At 39.1% G+C, this 18,331-nt stretch overlaps 1 protein-coding gene across 4 annotated transcripts in view; it reads right to left on the bottom strand.

Annotated features, from left to right (window-relative positions):
* SLC4A7 (solute carrier family 4 member 7) overlaps nt 1-18,331 on the bottom strand; it is a gene marked incomplete at both ends in the record, with an annotated part of 78,468 nt that overhangs the window by 49,473 nt on the left and 10,664 nt on the right. The gene's annotated exons all lie outside the window — the stretch shown is intronic.

The following is an 18,331-nucleotide window of genomic DNA, read 5'->3' as shown; positions in this document are numbered from 1 at the left end:
CATGTGAAACTTACGTCTTTTGAGATTAGATTACAGAAAGGCATGCATGCCCTTGCAAACCATTCTATCACTATCTCAAAGTACTCGACATATGCAAAGACTCTTCCAAGAATAAACCATTAGCAACCACAAATATCATACATGAAAAAGTATATTATTTATAGCCTTTTGTTTAGAAAGGCACAAAGTCATTTTAATTGAACTGTGTTGCCGCTAGCAAGTCCTAGGATACTTTTGCCTCAGGTCAAATAAAAAAAGAAAAATTTAAACCGATTCCAAGCTTCAGCCTTTTCCTTGCTAAAAATAAAGTCTGTAGGGCATAGGTTTCGAGTAATTATAGAAGATCCACCACGTCAGTTTAAGGCACAAGCAAGAGAAAACTTTCAGCTGGTGAATCAAAATGCATTCCCATTTCAGTTGATCTTTTACTTTATAAACTGTTCAGGATGTAAAAAAGTACAAAGAAATGTAGGACCATTTACAGTTTTGTCAGCTTCCCCTTCTAAGGCACCTAAAGAGAACAGCAGTATCTTAGTAAGCATTCTTCTGCAGTTCATCACCAATTCCATGTGAAACTTCACGCACAGTGATCCCACAGTTGCTCAGAGACAGCTGATGAAGATAAGCCAAAGCAAAACTGAAGACTCACTTCTAAACATGTGTAACCTTTCCCACTAAAAAGACAGAACAACTGAAATGAGAAGGGGTAGCACAAGCAGATCCCAGTCAGCTTTCCAGCTTTTCCCAGCATGAATATCAGTCCCCTTTAATGCTGCAGACCAAATACAGCCTTTCAAGTTCTCTTTTGTGTGGGCCATTCTAGGAGATCCCTACTAGAATTCCCCTTGCCACCTCTGGTTTTCAGGTGTCTTTGTTCAGTAAAGGAGAAGACCTTAAACTCCCTTTTATTGCAAACAACCAGGAACCCAAAAATTGCCCATGCCTTCTTCACCTGCCTTCCCAAACAAGTGTCTTCATTTTGTACAGTACGCTTTCACATCTAAATATCAATATTACAATATCAAAGTTAGCCCTACATTGCGAAAAGCATGAAGGAAAACACTCCAGTTTGCAAGGATTAAGCTGTCAGCCTCCAGCAGCATGTGTCAGTTACTATCTAGCAAAAATATGACGTACTGGCTATGAAATGTAAAGGAAACTTTCCACTGCCATCTGCACATGCTCTTTTCACCACACAGCTCGCCTGCCCTCCTGCACTCACACAGATAGAACAGGCTTCAGAGGGCACACAGCAGTAGCATCAGTTTTAAGGTACTTAGAATGTAGTTCACTCATATTCTGGTGATAAACAATGATTATTCAGATGACTGATCAGTTAACTTTTGAAATGCAAGTAAACAATCTAATAATGTAATAACCCAATTGTGTTGACAATCATTAAGGTTGGAAAAGATCACTGAGATCACCTAGTCCAACCACCAACCCATCACCACCATACCCACTGACCACGTCTCTCAGTCTTAGCAAAGTTATGGTTGAACTCAGACAATGCTCATCTGCTCCACTTACATCCATTCAACTGAAGCTCTTCAAGACAGTGCAACTAATTAATTGCAGCACCAGAAGAGAGCACTGGTGTTCATAGGAAGAAGGGCATAGGAGGCAGCACACAAATGTGTATACACACATACACACACACACACACACACAAACACACACACACACACACAAAAATTATTCCCAGCAGTTCTGGAGATTGTTTGCCTTTTTCTCAACTCAGGCATACAATTCCATGCTACCAGGAACCCCTACGGCAGAATTTCAACTAGATGCATTTGCTAAAGGGGGATGAGGGCATGGTTAGGTCATTTCCCTCTGTCCCTGGCGCAAAGTACAAAGCTCCTCATTTTGTTGTGCCCTACTACAGCTGTCAACATCATCACACTGAACACACATGCTGCACTGATGGCAACCCCTCTCTGAAGCCCCACAAGTACATTGTACTGTCAGGTCTCCTTCTGCTGGACATGTACTCAGAAAATAGACTCTACCTATCAAGGTTCCAGCATCAGAAAAATAAAATGAAACACAGAATAATTGCCAATGGTGATCTGCTTTAAGCTAAATAAAGAAATGAAAAACTCTATTTTGAGCACACATCTAACAAAAAAAATAACTAAAAAGAGACTATGAAAACTGATTCTGCACCTATTTCCCAGATGTGCGTACAAATGTGTATACATGTAAAAATACAGAAAAAAGACTTTTACTAGATAGGCACACATGCATTGTTTTGTCACACTGCAACTGAAAACATTCAGAATAATTAAGAACTGGTAGGGTAATTCACAATGCATTTCCTAACAGCTTATTTCAGAAGCCTATGTTTCTGTTTAAGCACACATAAGACCCCACAGAATCAGACACTGAAATACATCTTCAATTCAGAGAATGCATGTACAGCCTCTTAGCCAATCATTCTGTTTCCCAGAACTGTAAACTAATAAGCAGTAATGCTTCAGGGGAAAAATAAAAATAAAAAAATTAAAAAAATCAGATACAACCAGTACTTCCTAACTTTATAGAACAAATCAAGTAGCAACAGCAAGTCTGGAAGTACTTAAGATTAGGAACCTTAGAAATAATGCTGCCTGTGACTTCTCATAAGAGATCGACACCAATCACTGGCAGACACCAGCAGCAGGTCTGTGCCCTAGCTCTGTGCCCCAGCTCTCCTCTAATACTTTCAGTGCACCGACCAGTCTTATGCAAAGGACTTTTGACCTGGATCCCCTGTAGGAACCAGTAACAGCAGCACATAAGAAGTTCTAAATAGATAGTTTTACTTCTGTCAGAATGATTCCCCTTTAAATCAGAGGTAAGATGAGACGACAGTGGGGAGGAGGCAGGCATCTCCAGTTGTTGGCGCCTTGAAGGACATGCAGGATGTGAAAATGAAAAATTCTTTCTAAACAGTAATAAGTCAAGACATAGGTAAGAACAAAACTAGTAGAAACAGAAAACTTTCCAGTTTTAAAACAGAAATCATACTGATGGGTTTCCTTGGTCCTATTTGTTACATTCTCATTTGCTGGAGAAACAGCTGTTTTCCTGATATTTTCTTGTCCCGTTATCACAGCAGCAGCTATTTTCCAAGCACTACAGGAAAGACACAATGCAGCTCCAGGGCTTTGGGTCCCCCCACCTCCTCCTTCCTGCGGATTTTATCTGTGGTTATCCCACTGCTGTTACACAACTACCCTCACAAGTCGATGGGAATCCTTCCCAAAGCAATATTCAGAGCCGCACAGGGAAGCTGCACAGATTTCAGTAAGACCACAGCTATAGAAAAAGGGGTTAGCAATATTTAAAGAAGTTTTTCTAGCCTACTAATCCTCTAATTAACTGCTCAGCTTATCCTACTGAATACTGAACTCTGATCAATCCGCTTCTAGAATTCTCACAACAAGCATAGGAGCTACACAAGTCTTCAGTTTGGATAAATAAGACCAAAAGACATCAACAGAATCAGCTGACTCTGTGGATGCTGCATTTCACTTTTTCAAAACTGTACATGAAGTAAGGAAAGAAATGTACACATATTAATCTAAAAACAGTTACCATTTTTGGAAGAAAAATAAAAAAACAGCTCTAGAAAACAGTAATATTTTAATATCTTTTCCTTCCTGCACAGTTGAACATATAAACTAGTTATTCATAAACATTATAAGTAATATCATTTCAGTGGTTCTAGCAAACATTAATCAGGTCACTGTCTGGCTGAGCACCACAACCTGCAGGAGAAGTCTTGGCTCTGACCAATCGCACAGCAGTCTTTATACCATAACCACAAGGCCTTTTACGAATCACGGTGCAAAACAAAGTGAATTCAACCTGGGTGCTCTGTGAGCTCGGAAATTTACTACTGAAGTTAGCAAATAATGTCACCACTCCAACAGAAGGTGTCAAGTTGCGTGTTTAAGAGCCCAGTTGTCATTTTACAAAGTGCATTCTATCACTGCCTCACAGCAGTGGGTTTCATTCAAAAATACGTGGCTCATTTCAGTTCAATTATTTCTCAAATTACAGTTTAAAAAGCTCAATAGTCAAATAATGAAAGGATCCGTAAATACCAATAATATGCCAAAGTGCAGTCATTCTGGTGTATGCACACCCTTCAGGCTTTCCATCAGCTTTAACCAGTGCCTGCCCCTACCAATACGTGGACGCTGAGACAGCCCTGTGCCGAGTTCAAAGCAGCACCACAATGAAAATCAGGAACCAAATGCTGCACGAAAGCACCACAATTAGATGTATGCCGACACGTGTAAATGAAATGCTTGTTATGTTCATAAAGGAAAATAGAAAATTTAGCAGTCTTCTCATAAAACTTGCATTAAATAATTCAAGGATTTTTAAAGGCTTACAGCTTTGGAAAATTCCACCCCATAGACATTAGTTTCCAGGGAACTATGAAGTAGCAATCCCCATTACCTGCTGCACTGCAGGTAAATATTAGCGATAAAGACTGCCTATATGAGAACAAAGCAAAGTTCATAACGCTGGCATTGATGTCCACTGCTCCACTGCAGAAATCCCCACAAATGCATTTTTATAGCCATGCTGCTCAAGTCAGAAGAAAACACCCAGGAACATTTGACTTGTAACAGAACTCATTGCATTCGCTGCCGTGGCATTTTTGGGGAGGAGGAGGGGTGGGAGTGGTGGCATGAAGAGGAAAAATTAATTCACTATTTCAGGAATAGAAACTCCCCTGCTACCCTTGCACAGAATTACTCACAGCCACAGTTGGTAACCTTCAGATTAAGGAAAATTGACTCAAAACAACACACACAAAACAATCCACTCTCAAAATCTGGTAGTACACACTTGTGCTTGTACAAGCAAACCTTTCAATATTAAGCCAGTTACCACACCTCAGCAACTCTAATTACACAGAAATCTCTCCAACAGCATAGAAGCACCGCTGCTTCCAGTCTTACCCCATCAGACCTTTCCTTCACCAAGAGGATAGCGCACAGCACTCAGAAAGCAAAGCCCTGCACCCAAACCGACTCGCACCCTTCGGGAGCCACGCACTGCTGTGTACATACATGTTGCACTCTCTTCCCCGGCGGAGCTCCTTCCATGCTACCCGCAGTGCCCTCGCACAGCGCTCCCGGAGCTGGGTGGCCGCACACAGGCAGCTGCACGTACAGGACTGCCGCACGTCTGCAACCCACGGGAGGGCCCAGGGGAACGGCTCCCGTCTGCAGCCAATCACACCTCGCAGGCCTCCCATCTCCCAGGACGCTGAGGGTCGCGGGGCAGCAGAAGGAGCACAGCGGTGCGTCTCTGATTCCTGCTCAGAGAATACCAAAAAAGGAGCTGAAATGGAGCTTGGGACTTTGCATTTTCTGCAGCAGCCACAGCTGAGGACAGCTACAAGGTTATACTTCCATGCTGATCCAAGCCTTCCTTAGCTCTATGAAATGAAATGTACCTTGGTTCCTAGAAGTCAAAACATCTGCTAAGTGCGTTTACAGCCATGTCACCGACCCTCCACTGAGCACTCATTCCAAAGCAGTTTTTTTTTTTTCCTGACATAAACCTTATGCTCTCAATCTGCAGAATGAACTACGGATAACTAAAAAATCCTCGTGCAATTTGCTCCCATTCTAGTAAAAAGATGTTCACCAACAAGTATGTGTGTGTGTGTGTGCAGGCCTTTTCTCCTCCAAGCTGCTATAGGCCCTCTTTGCTGCTACACAGAAGACTGAACAATTTAATAGGAAGAACAAAGGTAATGAAGGGAGCAGACATTCTCACTCCTAGTTAGGTCTTCTCAGCTGAGCACCCCAACCACACCTATGCTGTCCTGGATACAGAGCGCAGATATCCACAGTCCTTCAGCTACTCTGCTAGCAACATGGCTATGCTGAACTGTATTTTGGGGTAGCTCTCCTGTATTTTAAAGCAGCCTTCCTTAGCAAAAACCTGTAATAAAATTATTTTGATTTCCACCAAGAGTGCAAAGTAGGTTTCCTCTGGGTGAGGTGAAAAGCCATCTACTCCTTTGGGGCAGAATACCTTTTTTTTTTTTTCGAGGTGGGGTGGTTGGGCCAGTAGAGGGGTTGGGCCACCCCTTTATTGTTGGAATTCTGTTAAACAGAAAGAATACTTATTTGGTTTGGGAATTAAAAAAAATAAAAAATAAAAAAAAATAAAAAAAAAAAAAAAAAGAAAACTGTTGCAGCAGTTTACTGATTATTTTTTTTTTAATTATTTTTTATTTTTTGTCTGTAGTCAAATGGTTCCCAGTTAACAGTCACTCAGCCTTGGAACAAACTAAAAAAACACTTCAAATATTTCTTCCTTTAAAAAGAAATAGAAAACAACATACATGTAGAGCCATGCTCAAAACCCAACGCTGTAAAGATTAAATGAGTCTTTTTCAAACAGACTCAAGTTTTCATCTTTTAAGCCTCATAACAAAATACTTTGTGGATAAAAGTCTGCTCTCACCTAAAAGTAAATACCAAAGTTTTACTTAAGATGGGAAGTTATGCAGTAACTCACAACTGCAACTGCCTCAACATGCTTAACTACAGAAAAAACTGTTCCGAAACAAACTGAAGCCAACTATACCCAAAACTATCCTGTCCTTGAACGTGTTCAGTGACAACAGCATGAGAACTCAGAGCTAAACTATTTGTGCTACAGCAACCTTTCAACCACATATCTGATGTTCCACATGATTCTTTATGAAGTGTATGAGGGCTTGGTAGCTATCATAAACATTTTGTCCATCTGTCTTTCCTCCTAATTTTCACTTTCAGACCTGTTCAAGGTGCGTTTCATGTCACTTGTTACAATCAGCTTCTGGATCAATTATCAAAATATCCCTTATCACATATTATCATTAATACATCAACCAGCAGGCCACATCTATTACTATAGCCACAAACTCTTCTTTTCTAACCTCCAAATTTTGCTCTTGAGATGACAGTTACCAGCCCAGTCTGTCATGCAGTGCCAGCAACCTGCTATCCAGGGCTTCTGCTGCATCTCCAGGGCTGTGCTCTCAGCACAGGCTCACACATGGCAGTCACACTTAGCAGATAGATACGGGCACAAGGAAATTGAGAGCTTGTTGGAGGCCACAGTGCCATATACAAATCTAAACTGAGGGACTGGTAGATCTAGGATAAGGTTTGTATCATTACTTTAAAAATTTCTCCCTCAGAAATAGGATTTTTGAGTTGCATCCAACTCAGCCCTTCCCTGTAGAAATCATACAAGTCATACAAGGTCAACTCTATAATCTTCTTGAATGCAGGCCATCCATGAAAGAGCATCATCTCTTCCTTTTCAGTTGTACCAAGTACCACTAAAGATGGTTTTGTTCAGCTTGTTTATTATACAGGAACCTACTAACCTATACTAAGCAGAGTTGTCTATAATACCAATCAATTACATTATTCCCCTTAGTAGACATAATTCTCTTAGCAAGGAAAAACAGAACCCATGGTAGGCAGTGGCTCATCATTTAACAAAATGAAATAACTCATAAGAATAAGGGCTTGACTGCATACAAGAATTTTTTAGAACACAGCTTCCACAAAACAGCTAGATCACAAGAGGTGCATCTACACAGCGCGTGTCAGCTTGCTTTACTTTGTACAGGCTCACTATCTGTGTGTTTACAAAACCACAGCAGTGTTCCGCGCTGATACTCTCTGGTGTGCTGCCCTACTGGTGAACTCTGGGATTTCTCAGGCTGCTGTAAGCCACTGGGACCCAGAGCATCACGCAGGCTGTGAGCTGAACTCTTGTAAAGTTGCACAATCACACACCATTGGGAGTGCTGCAATTCTAGTACCTAGAGGATAATACTGAAGGTTGTAGTTTGAATAAACATCAATGGTGAGATTACTATGCATTCCATCGTATAGATTACTTTGTTACTCATCCTGAAGTTCTGATCTGGATACACAACATGAAGTTGAAAAAAAAAAATTACACCACATTTTAGAGTACGTACTTTCTGTACTCAGAAACATCCTCCTGTAGAGATTGATGGAAGAAATTCCTGTTCAAACATAACTCTGTCAAGAATTTTGCTTTCACATGTATGAGCAAGTGGTCACCATGCAAATAGCTTTGAGCTAGCTAGTGCTTTTTTCTTATTTCTTTTTTTCCTGGCAGGAGGATGCTTTCCAAATTCAAAGCTACTCCCTGTATATCTACAACATGTCCCTCAACAGTCAGTTTTACATAAGTTTGTCTCTAGGCCTTTTGGCAACATTTTTGACAGATATTCTAGTTTTCCTTATCTTAAAGTAGTCTCAGATCGCCACCTAAATCTACAAGAAGTACGAACCAGAGCTGTTTCAACACCATTAAGACAATCTAACCAAGCTCATATATTTATGTTCCATAGTCACTTGTACAAACATGAAACATTCATCCCCTAGAGTAATAGATGGCACAGAATGAACACTAGATGAGTCCAGATATGAAGCAACATAATATGGGACAGATAAAATTAACTCGTTTGTACTGACGTTATTTGAAGTACACGCAAACCAAATTCTTATCCTGACTGTAAATTCTCAGGCAAGAAAAGAAAAAAACAAGGGAGGGATCCATGCATTCAGTTATGACACTCTCAAATTTTATCAAATCGAAGTGCACCCACATAGAACAGCTCCCGTACAAGATCAAACATCAGCAGATAACACATAAAATATTACTCTAGGAATGTTGTAAAAATTGACTAATTATTCACCTACACATTTCCCTTGACATAGAAGTAGATCATGAGTCTTACCATCTCCCATGAATCTGAGGCCTAACTCTTCACCTTCAGCTTTCCCTGTCTTTATTCATATAATTGCATCCCAAACAAATATCTATGTGATAATTCACTGATAACACATTTACTCTTACACTGATGAACAATTTTACCTACAAATCAATGTACAGCAAGCTGTAGCATGAAGGTAAGGCAATGATTATAGATTCTGATAAAGAAAGAGGTAACAGTTCCAGCAATCCATGTGCATCTTAGTAGCAAAGAGGACAGTAACAGAACACTGTAATTCCCTTTCTTGTGATAGTGCTGGCAAACATGGGAGCCAACAACTTACCAGGCCAGGGTATTCAGCAAAAAGCCAGCCCTAATAACATTTTGCCACTTCAGCTGTGAAGTCACTGCTGCTGAGTTGGCACCAATGGCATCAGGAGGGTGTCTGGCCCAGATGGCAAAGACAGGACCATGGGGGCATTTCCAGCTGAGGTGGACATGCCCTGCAGAGGAAACCTATCCTAAAGTTGGATAAAATCAACTCAGCTCTTGATTAGTTTGGGTAAAGTCAACAGTTCAATGGACAACGTTTAAGAGAAAAAATCTGACAGATCCAGAAAATTAGTTAGGAAAGAAAACCCACACTTCTTCTGAATCCACACCACCCTTTTTCTGAAGAGCAATCATTAAAACTAGTCTTTGTAATACTTAACTACAATATTATTTTTTCTTTATTCAATAATCATGTAGGCGAACCTACACAGTAGTGTTTCCAAGACAGATGCACAAAGAAGAACAAAAATTAACACTGTAGGACTATTACTGAAAACTCATGATTTGAGTGGCTACTTAATGAAAACTGTCCATGCATCCAGTAGGCAAATTATTTGTTATCTGATTTAACAAACGCTTGGAATTCTCTACTTCAGACAGTGTTACCATTTAAACTGAGTTTTAACCAGCCTACTACCAAAAAAAGGTGCTTTCTTAAAAATTTATCCAAACCACATAGAAATGTTTTTCATCATTTTGGATAGGCAATGTAAGTTATCTGTCTTGTTAATACAGCAGTAAGATCACAGTATCATGCAGGTTAATCACTGTGCCACCACCCAGTGGCAAAAATATTGGCTTCAAAAAGACAGATTTCAAGTCAAATTCAAAAATGAAACAGAATTTACACAAGTTTTTATTCTGACTTCTGGAAGACAGGCTATTATCTAGTTTTGCATAAGGTCTACTTGTGATTTACCAACACAATTTTCTCATATGGCAAATATGAACTTTCAGAACAAGCCTGCTCCAGGCCTATGCTTTCCGAGATGCAATCATGGCAATTCCGATCCAGCCCTACAAACCTTAAAGCTTCACTATGTCAAACTACACCCTTTGGTACATACTCTCCTCCTGCGTTCTCTCTCCAAACTGGAAACAAGTTTCAAAAGCTTTAAGATGTCCTTATGAACATGAACAACCCCATTAAACGTCAGAAAAATAAAATGCTAACTTAAACACACAGTAAACCAAACATTAGAGAAATGAATCAAATACATACTTCGGACTGGAGACCTACACAACAGATCTTCCATCAACATGACTCAAATATGCTGTATCCAATGGCTTCAAGCACTTTGGCCCAGGCATTTGTAATTCAGTATTTTAGAGCCACTATGGAATTTTTAAATATTATCAGGAAAAACGCAAGTGTTTAACCCCACAGTGGCAACTGCACGTTATAGCCAAGTCACATTTCTACAGACATTAGACAAGGAAGAGCAGATAAAATAAAAAAACTGCATGGTATTTTCTAATGACTTAGATACCAAGTCTCCAAAACAAGAATATATTTCCGGAACTATCAAATCTGTAGAGAAATCATCTATCTGCACAGAAACAAACACCTGCTTTTACTGTGACATACAAAGAAAAAGTTAACTACAGCTTACAGCCACAGGGACGTCACTGCAACAAGCAAATTTCTGCCACCAGATAACTTAATTACACATGCACAAATAGCAATATAAATGTTTAACCATGGTAGTAGGTTTTTGTTTTTGTTTTTTTATTGGGGGGAGCAGAAGGGGTTATTAAGGGTATTTACAGAGAAATGTTCACTTCTATTAAATGAGTTATATGAAATGAAATTTGAGATATAGGAGAAACAACAGTTAAGAGTAGAAATACTGAAACCTTCCCACCAACAGCCAAAATCAACACTTAGAGAAATAAACAGAAAGAAAATTGAATATTCCTGCCCTCTGGGCAAATCCCCATGTCTATAATGATAATGTACTCATTTGCCTAGGTTATAACCATATTATAAGCAACTTCCTACTCTATTTTTCTTTTTATACAATGTTATTTTGCCTAAGTTGCTGTAAGTTGGTTAAGTAGTCATAATCAAATGAGGTTGTACCAACATGGCACTCATCTTTAGTAGAAAACAGTACCTTCTTACTGAAATTTTAATCACCCTTGAAGAAAACTAGATATTTTGGGAAAAACAACATCACAGCTTTTGGTGATCTAGGTGTTCTTTTCAGAGCTTTTGTCTGGGCTGCAATTCATTTAAATAAAAGCAGTAGATTTCATATTCTGACTTTAGGAACCATTTACATTTCCTCAAAAACAGATTTCTAAAAGATCTTAGAAATTTCATAGTTTCCTTCCTTGAGCATCAAAAAAAAAAAAAAAGAAAAAAAAAAGAAAGAAAAACCAATACTAGCAGATGTATTACTAAGAAAGGAATATAAAGAATAATAGTGTGTATTCGAAGCTTGTTTCAATTTCTGACTGACCCCATATGATAAATGCTTTTTTTTTTAAATAGCATGTAATGTTACCAGCAGCTTATACTCATTCCTACACGCATACGCGCTCCTAATCAGCATCATCACTAACGCAATCGACAATGGAGATATCTGTACCGCAGTGCCAGACTGAGAACCACCACGTCAGCATGCTTCATCTCTAGTCTGGGTCTTAGTTTGAATTTAGAAGGCAAGCCTGTATGGCTCTGAAAGAATTAAGTAGCATTAGGAGACAAAGATAGATACACAGGTTTAGAAGATGCCATTAGCAGCACTCACAGATTGTTTATAACAAAAAGGGTGGAGGAAGAGGGTGGAAGAGTTCAGAAGTTTCCTGGAACTCACCCCTTTCCTTTTTCTTTAAATAATCATTTGCCTACTTTTATAGTCCTACATCCTTATTGGCATTTTAAAGCAGTATTATATTCCACAGAAAAGCTTACTCAAGCAAAGAAACAAAAAAATCCAGTTAACTACTCAAATATTTTCTAGACGTTGCAAATTAACCTCACTAGTCCAGAAACCTATCAAGACACTTATCAAACTACGCATTTAATAGAAAACACAAATACAGGAAACACATCTATGCTTACATTGCTAAAAAATCAAGTATTCTTAACCTTTCATATCCATTCTAAAGCACTGACTCAAATACACTTTCTCGATTCTTATCTTTGTCACCAAGATTTTATGGACCAAAGGCTACAAAGATGCAACACAAAATATCCTCTCTTCAAACAGTTTTTACTGGAACTTAGGAAACCACAGAAGAAAAATATCAATACTTTTCAAGAAAACAAAATCCACAGCTGATTCTCAGAATTTTCTAAAAGAGATCAAATCCAGAAGCCTCCACTTACGTGTAGTTCTGTTACTCACAAATAAAATTGTGACACATAAATATTCACATAAGAATTTCTGTATCAAGGAGCGTGAAGGTGATAAAAAAGCCACTAAAGAAGGGCAGCAATCAAAGGAGTTACAATTCATATCTGCATGATACTAACAGATAATCTAAGAAGAACATAACTCTTCCATCCTATACTTGTCAATTAGAGACCACTTTACAAATGCATTGTGAGCAGGCCTTGAAGTACAGGCTCTCTCCACTATGGTAACAAACTAAAAAAAAAAAAAAAAAAAAAAGTATTAATTAAGTAATTAGCATTTAAAACCAACCCTCAGCTGGAAAGGAAGACAGATTGTGCTATGCTCCAGACTTCCCAGTTCTGCAGTATCTGTACGCTGGGTGGCCCTTTCTGAGTTGAAAAGAATACTAGCTCGTTGCTCTGCCCCTCTTGTAGGGTCCTGGATACAGGAACACATTCAATTATTCAGTTTAAAGCAAGTAAATCTGGCACTGCTTCATTGTATCCAGTCTATTAACAACTTTGAAGAAACATCTCCATTAATAAGATAATACTAAAGACAAAGGGAAAACAGAATTGTTTTCGTAATTTTCTGATATTTCTCCTAACAAAACTGATTTATTGGGATCTAAGGGGTTTAGAAACACTTTCTTCAGTAATACAGACGGCACCAAACAGGGAAAACCAAAACTTTGAAGAAGTTTACATCCAGGAGATCATTTTACAGTTCAGTTTTCATTTCTATCTCTTTAACATCAGGCCACTGGAAAGCTGCTGTGGGTCTGTGTAGTTACTAAAGAAATAAAGCAGGCACTTCACTAGTAGCTTAGCAACCCATGTGAAAGTGAACCAGAAGAGTAACATGTTAATTCTGTGCAGCTTGAAAGAACTCAGTGTTTAGATATATACAAAGCAGTATGCAACACCTAAGTAGAACTGCAAGCACCCTCCTTCCAACTTAAACACAGGGGCATTTGTCTGCAGCCACCAACGGAAACTCCACTGCTGCAACACAAGTCACTGCCGATCCTTGCAGGTACGTGGAGAAAACACCAACTTCTCCGGAGTCCCAAACCATTTTCTAGGGGAAACATTCCATAGGACTCTTTTCACATCGCTGTGTACAGACTCGCTCACACAGAACAGTACACTTAGTGACAATCTAATTCCTCTGAGGCCACCTGTCAACAGATCAGGCTAGGGATAAAAGCCAAAGTTTTTTCTAACAAAGAAAAGCATTAGATATTTTACGCCAAAGCTGGAAACCAAAACAAATGGGAAAGTAAGAAAATATCCCTTGTCAATGGATATTTTCCAAAACTTACCTCCGTTTCTAGTTGTTACACGTGAATTTCCCATAGAACTCTGGAGAAGGGCCATGAAGGGCCTCTCATGGAACTCTCATGAAGGGCCACAGAAGGACACACACACAAGCTTCCCATCACCTGATATCACTTTTCACAAGTCTCTTCCTCAATCGTTATCTTATTTTAATGGTTCCTATATAAGCAACAGGAGATTGAAAACAGTTCCTCAGTTTGTTCCCTCCTCTTCCCTCCTGTACTTTGCTTCAGGAATACTACCAGATTCAGAAGATGTTTATCACAGAATCAAAGAACTGTAGGAATTGGAAGGGACCTCTAGAGATCACCGAGTCCAACCCCACTGCCAAAGCAGGCTCCCTAGACCAGGTTGCACAGGTAGGCATCCAGGAGAGACTTGAACATCTCCAGGGAAGGAGACTCCGCAACCTCTCTGGGTAACCTGTTCTAGTACTCCATCACCCTTAGTGTGAAGAACTTCTTATGCACATCTGTGAAGAACTTCCTATGCTCCAGTTTGTGGCCTTCTCCCCCTGTCCTATTACTACACACCACTGAAGAGTCTGACCTCGTCCATTTGCCTCCCGCACCTGAGATACTTATAGATATTGATCAGATCCCCTCTGAGTCTTCTTTTCGCAAGGCTGAACACACCCAGGTTGTTCAGCCTTTCCTCATAAGGGAGGTACTCCAGGCCCTTTATCATCTTCATGGCTCTTCGCTGGACTCTTTTCCCTGTCCTTTTTGCACTGGGGAGCCCACAACAATCAATCATCAGTAAACGAAACAGTAAACTTGCACAATAAAAAAATTGATATTTTTGTAGTGACACTTGAGACAAGAAAGGCAGTTTATCCTGTTTTTGCCCCAAGCCCATTTCATACTGCCAAACAACTGAAGCAAGAAACAGGTTCTCCATACCATAATGTTGTCTTAATGTTCACATTCTTGTGCCATATCACCACGTATCATCTTGATCCTCAAGGCTTCAAAACAAATAGTAGCAATGCAAAAGTCACAAGACCCAATATCTCACCCTGGAAGTATGTGTTATTTATTCTTAAGTGAAAACTCATGCATGTTGTACGCGTACATCACACTTCTTGAAACAAGCACAAATACAAATACAGACATCCCTTCTGTCACTTCCCTGTGCACTCAGTTCCACTGCCTTCCCAAGCCAGAACCCAGCTTGGACTTCCAGCAGCATCCACAGCACCTTGCTCTGACACCTGTACTGCTATTGTTTAGATCTCTTGCCACCTCTACAGCATCTAAAACAAACTTACGTCTAGAGACAGTGACATCTTTCTCTAGCAGCCATTTCTGAAAACAGGTACACCTTTGCCTGGTTCCCTGGTGCTTCTGCTGCCACCAAATTCACCCTGGTTCTGGTCCCCCAGCACCTGGAAGTAGCACTTGTGATTTTCCCCTAATTGCAGTAGCCTCTTATGGCAACAGATCAGACTGCAGCTCCAATCGCTTGATCTGAACCACCTAACCAGTGCTTATCAAGCTCTTACAGACCTTTTCCAAGGGTAACTGGCAAAAAAAAAAAATAAAATAAAATAAAATTAAGCTTCATGTCAGGAAGTTAATTACCTGTGAATGCATTAATCGTCACTATATAATTTTGAAGTCTAGACCTATTCTCCTCCCTCTCCCCCACAAGAAACTCAACCACAGAGCTGCTTGGTACGGACAAGCAGATAAATCTTCAAGCTTTGTACACACTTCAGAATAATATAATCTGGAGGAAGGCCACCCGGTTCGACAGCTACTGTTAGTGTACAAATTCTCACCTTACATAGTCTCCAGGACTGGCGCATCATACTCAGACACCTGGGCCACTGCTACCACAGTGAATACAAACAAAGTAAACATCTTGTCATATAACGAACCAGTGACTGTAACAGAGACAAATTAGTCACCCTACTTAGCAAAACAGCGTATTCTAAATTATTTGCTGTATTCAGATCAGCTAACATTCCGTAATCGAATTAAATTATGAGTTGCACCAACAGCAACAAGAAAAGCACACTGAAACTTCCTGTTTTCCTTTATTTTAAGATGTACAGGCCCAGCTCAACTCAATACGTAACAAAGAGCCTGGTACATATAGACTAGCTAACACAGAGAGAACAGTCCACACAGCCAAGAGACCTCAGAGCATCCAGACTAGCAATTGTATCTTTCCAGCAAGGCTGCCAACACTGGACTGAGGGTTCAGCACTGAGTCGTACCTCAATGCAAAGAAAGAAGAGGCTCAACCATTTCACTACTACTCACTAACAGAACCATAAACAACCGCATTACAGCACAGATATCACTAACTACACATTAATACATTCAGAAATAGCACAAGCTGACTATAATTTACAGATAATATTTTTCTGTTACAGATTGAAGTTCTTCATCTTCACTATGCCTTCATAACTGGGAAACAGGATTCACTTCATTAAGATACCCTGAAAATCGGCACATTATTCTCATTGAGTAGATAGGAGAACTTTGTTTTGGTTTGCTTTAAGTCAGAGAACTACAGGGAAAAGTAGAATTAGCAGTACTCAATTTGAGACATCTAACAATTTTTTAGTCTATTGTATGCACTCAAAACTCAGCATACAAATAGTATATATTTTCTTTGGTTTGAGGCACATTAAGTTTCTTCAGCTCCCTATTTGTATTTTGGCTTTCACTTGTGTCTCCTTCACAGCAGAAGTAACTTACTCATGCTCAAGAATTGAAAATCTCAAACTAGTACCATTTGTTAACACCAAACATAATACTACCATCTTATTTCTCAATTTCTGCAAACCAACTGGCTACCTACCAAGTAAGAATGCATTGTACAGAAGTTGAGTTACAAAACTGTGAAATTTAATTGCATATAAATGGATTCCTGATTTAAGTATATTTAAGCATGTCAAACAAATGACTGAGAATCATTTGGGCATGGCATTATCCCATACAAAAAAAATAGTTTAAGCTAGCACTCTACCAATATTTAATTTGCTCTTTCTTGGAGATCAGATGTTTATCTACATTTTTTTGGGTCCACTGTTCTGAAGCTTGAATCTGTAATTTCACATAGTTCAAATTAATGGTCATCCTAGTAACTTTAATGAAAAGCACTCTCAATTTTTGAATAAACTGATCTTCAGCTGAAGCACTAGCTGGACATATCTGAGTATAAAGCAAGACTCAAGAGCATCTGTCCTTCCCATATGCACATACACAGTTGTATGTTACAGTAAAAGCAAAGTTAATATAGCAGAGTACATTACAAAATAAGTACATCAAATTGAAACTGGTTATATTTTTAAAGAATTTAAATTGCAATCTCTTTATATAGCATCAGCAGTTAGATGGCAAGACTGATGCCAAGCAAAAAAAGCTGGCTGATATTCTTCCTTTTTTTTGACATGTGTACAATGGCAGTTTTGAAAGCTCAAAGATTTGCATGCACACAAAAAAAAAACCATTCAGAGAAGTTTTAATAATTTTCCTTGTTTACAATGTAGCTTTCCAGTAACTCTTATGAACACTTAATTTAAGCTGAAAAATGTCTCTCCACCCTATAGTTATGTAACTATTTGCAAATCAACCAAATATTAATGACAAAAATATATGTCTGCTTAAATTCCTTTCTGGTATCTGACAATAGCAGGCAAGCCCAGCAATGTTAATAAAATCAGGTTGAAAAAGGAAAGGACTGCTGCTGCTCTTGTGTTTTATCACTTCCTTAAGTGAGTCATAACAATCATCTGATGCTATCTGTTTGTTTTTATATAAACAGTCTTAAAATGCATGGCTGGTGGAGTGCAGTTACTTGACAAACAGAAAATGAAGAAATTTACCATCAACAGCAACACCAACTGCAGCTATTCACTACAAAGTTTCTCACTTCCTTTTTCGTACACTAGGTCTGCCTCAAAATATGTTTGACGTGTGAAAGAAACGTGTGTGCTTACACTCAAAATATACACACACTTACACAGTAGTATATCCTCACAATAGCGAGGTACAAGCCAAAGAGGAAAAAGCATACAAAACACACTATCCCTAGAACAGTTTAAGTATAATCTTTTAATCTTCTTTTTTTTTTTTTAAGAGAAACAAAGAAGTAATAAATCCAGCAATAGTCTAAATAATAATCCCACCTTATTGTTTAGCAAGCTAATTAAAGAACGTGCAATCAGTTCTTTGACTTCACGAATTATTCAAAGAATGCACAAATGTGTAATATACTCTTGGTTTGTTCCAGAGCAGCACTGCAAAGGTAATTTGTAACCCTGTGGTCCAAAAGCTTTCTTCCATCAGGAACATATTCATCATCTTCATATTAACAAAATACATTCCTGCTCTTCTAAAGCTTATTTTAATAGCCTTTGGAAATTAAATAAAGACATCCCATCTGAGTCTCAAAGCAAATGCATACCACCTCTCTGAAAAGACAAAAGAAACCTTTGAGAGAATACACCTGAAAACCAGAGCAGGACAGGTTATTAGCCAAAGGACAACATCTCTTAGAAGCTACAGTTGTGTCCAAGTGAAGCA

The sequence above is a fragment of the Tetrao urogallus genome (assembly GCF_951394365.1).
Source record: "Tetrao urogallus genome assembly, chromosome: 7".
Taxonomy (NCBI): domain Eukaryota; kingdom Metazoa; phylum Chordata; class Aves; order Galliformes; family Phasianidae; genus Tetrao; species Tetrao urogallus.
The sequence above is the reverse complement of the archived record's forward strand: the minus strand, read 5'-3'. Positions and strand labels throughout refer to the sequence as shown.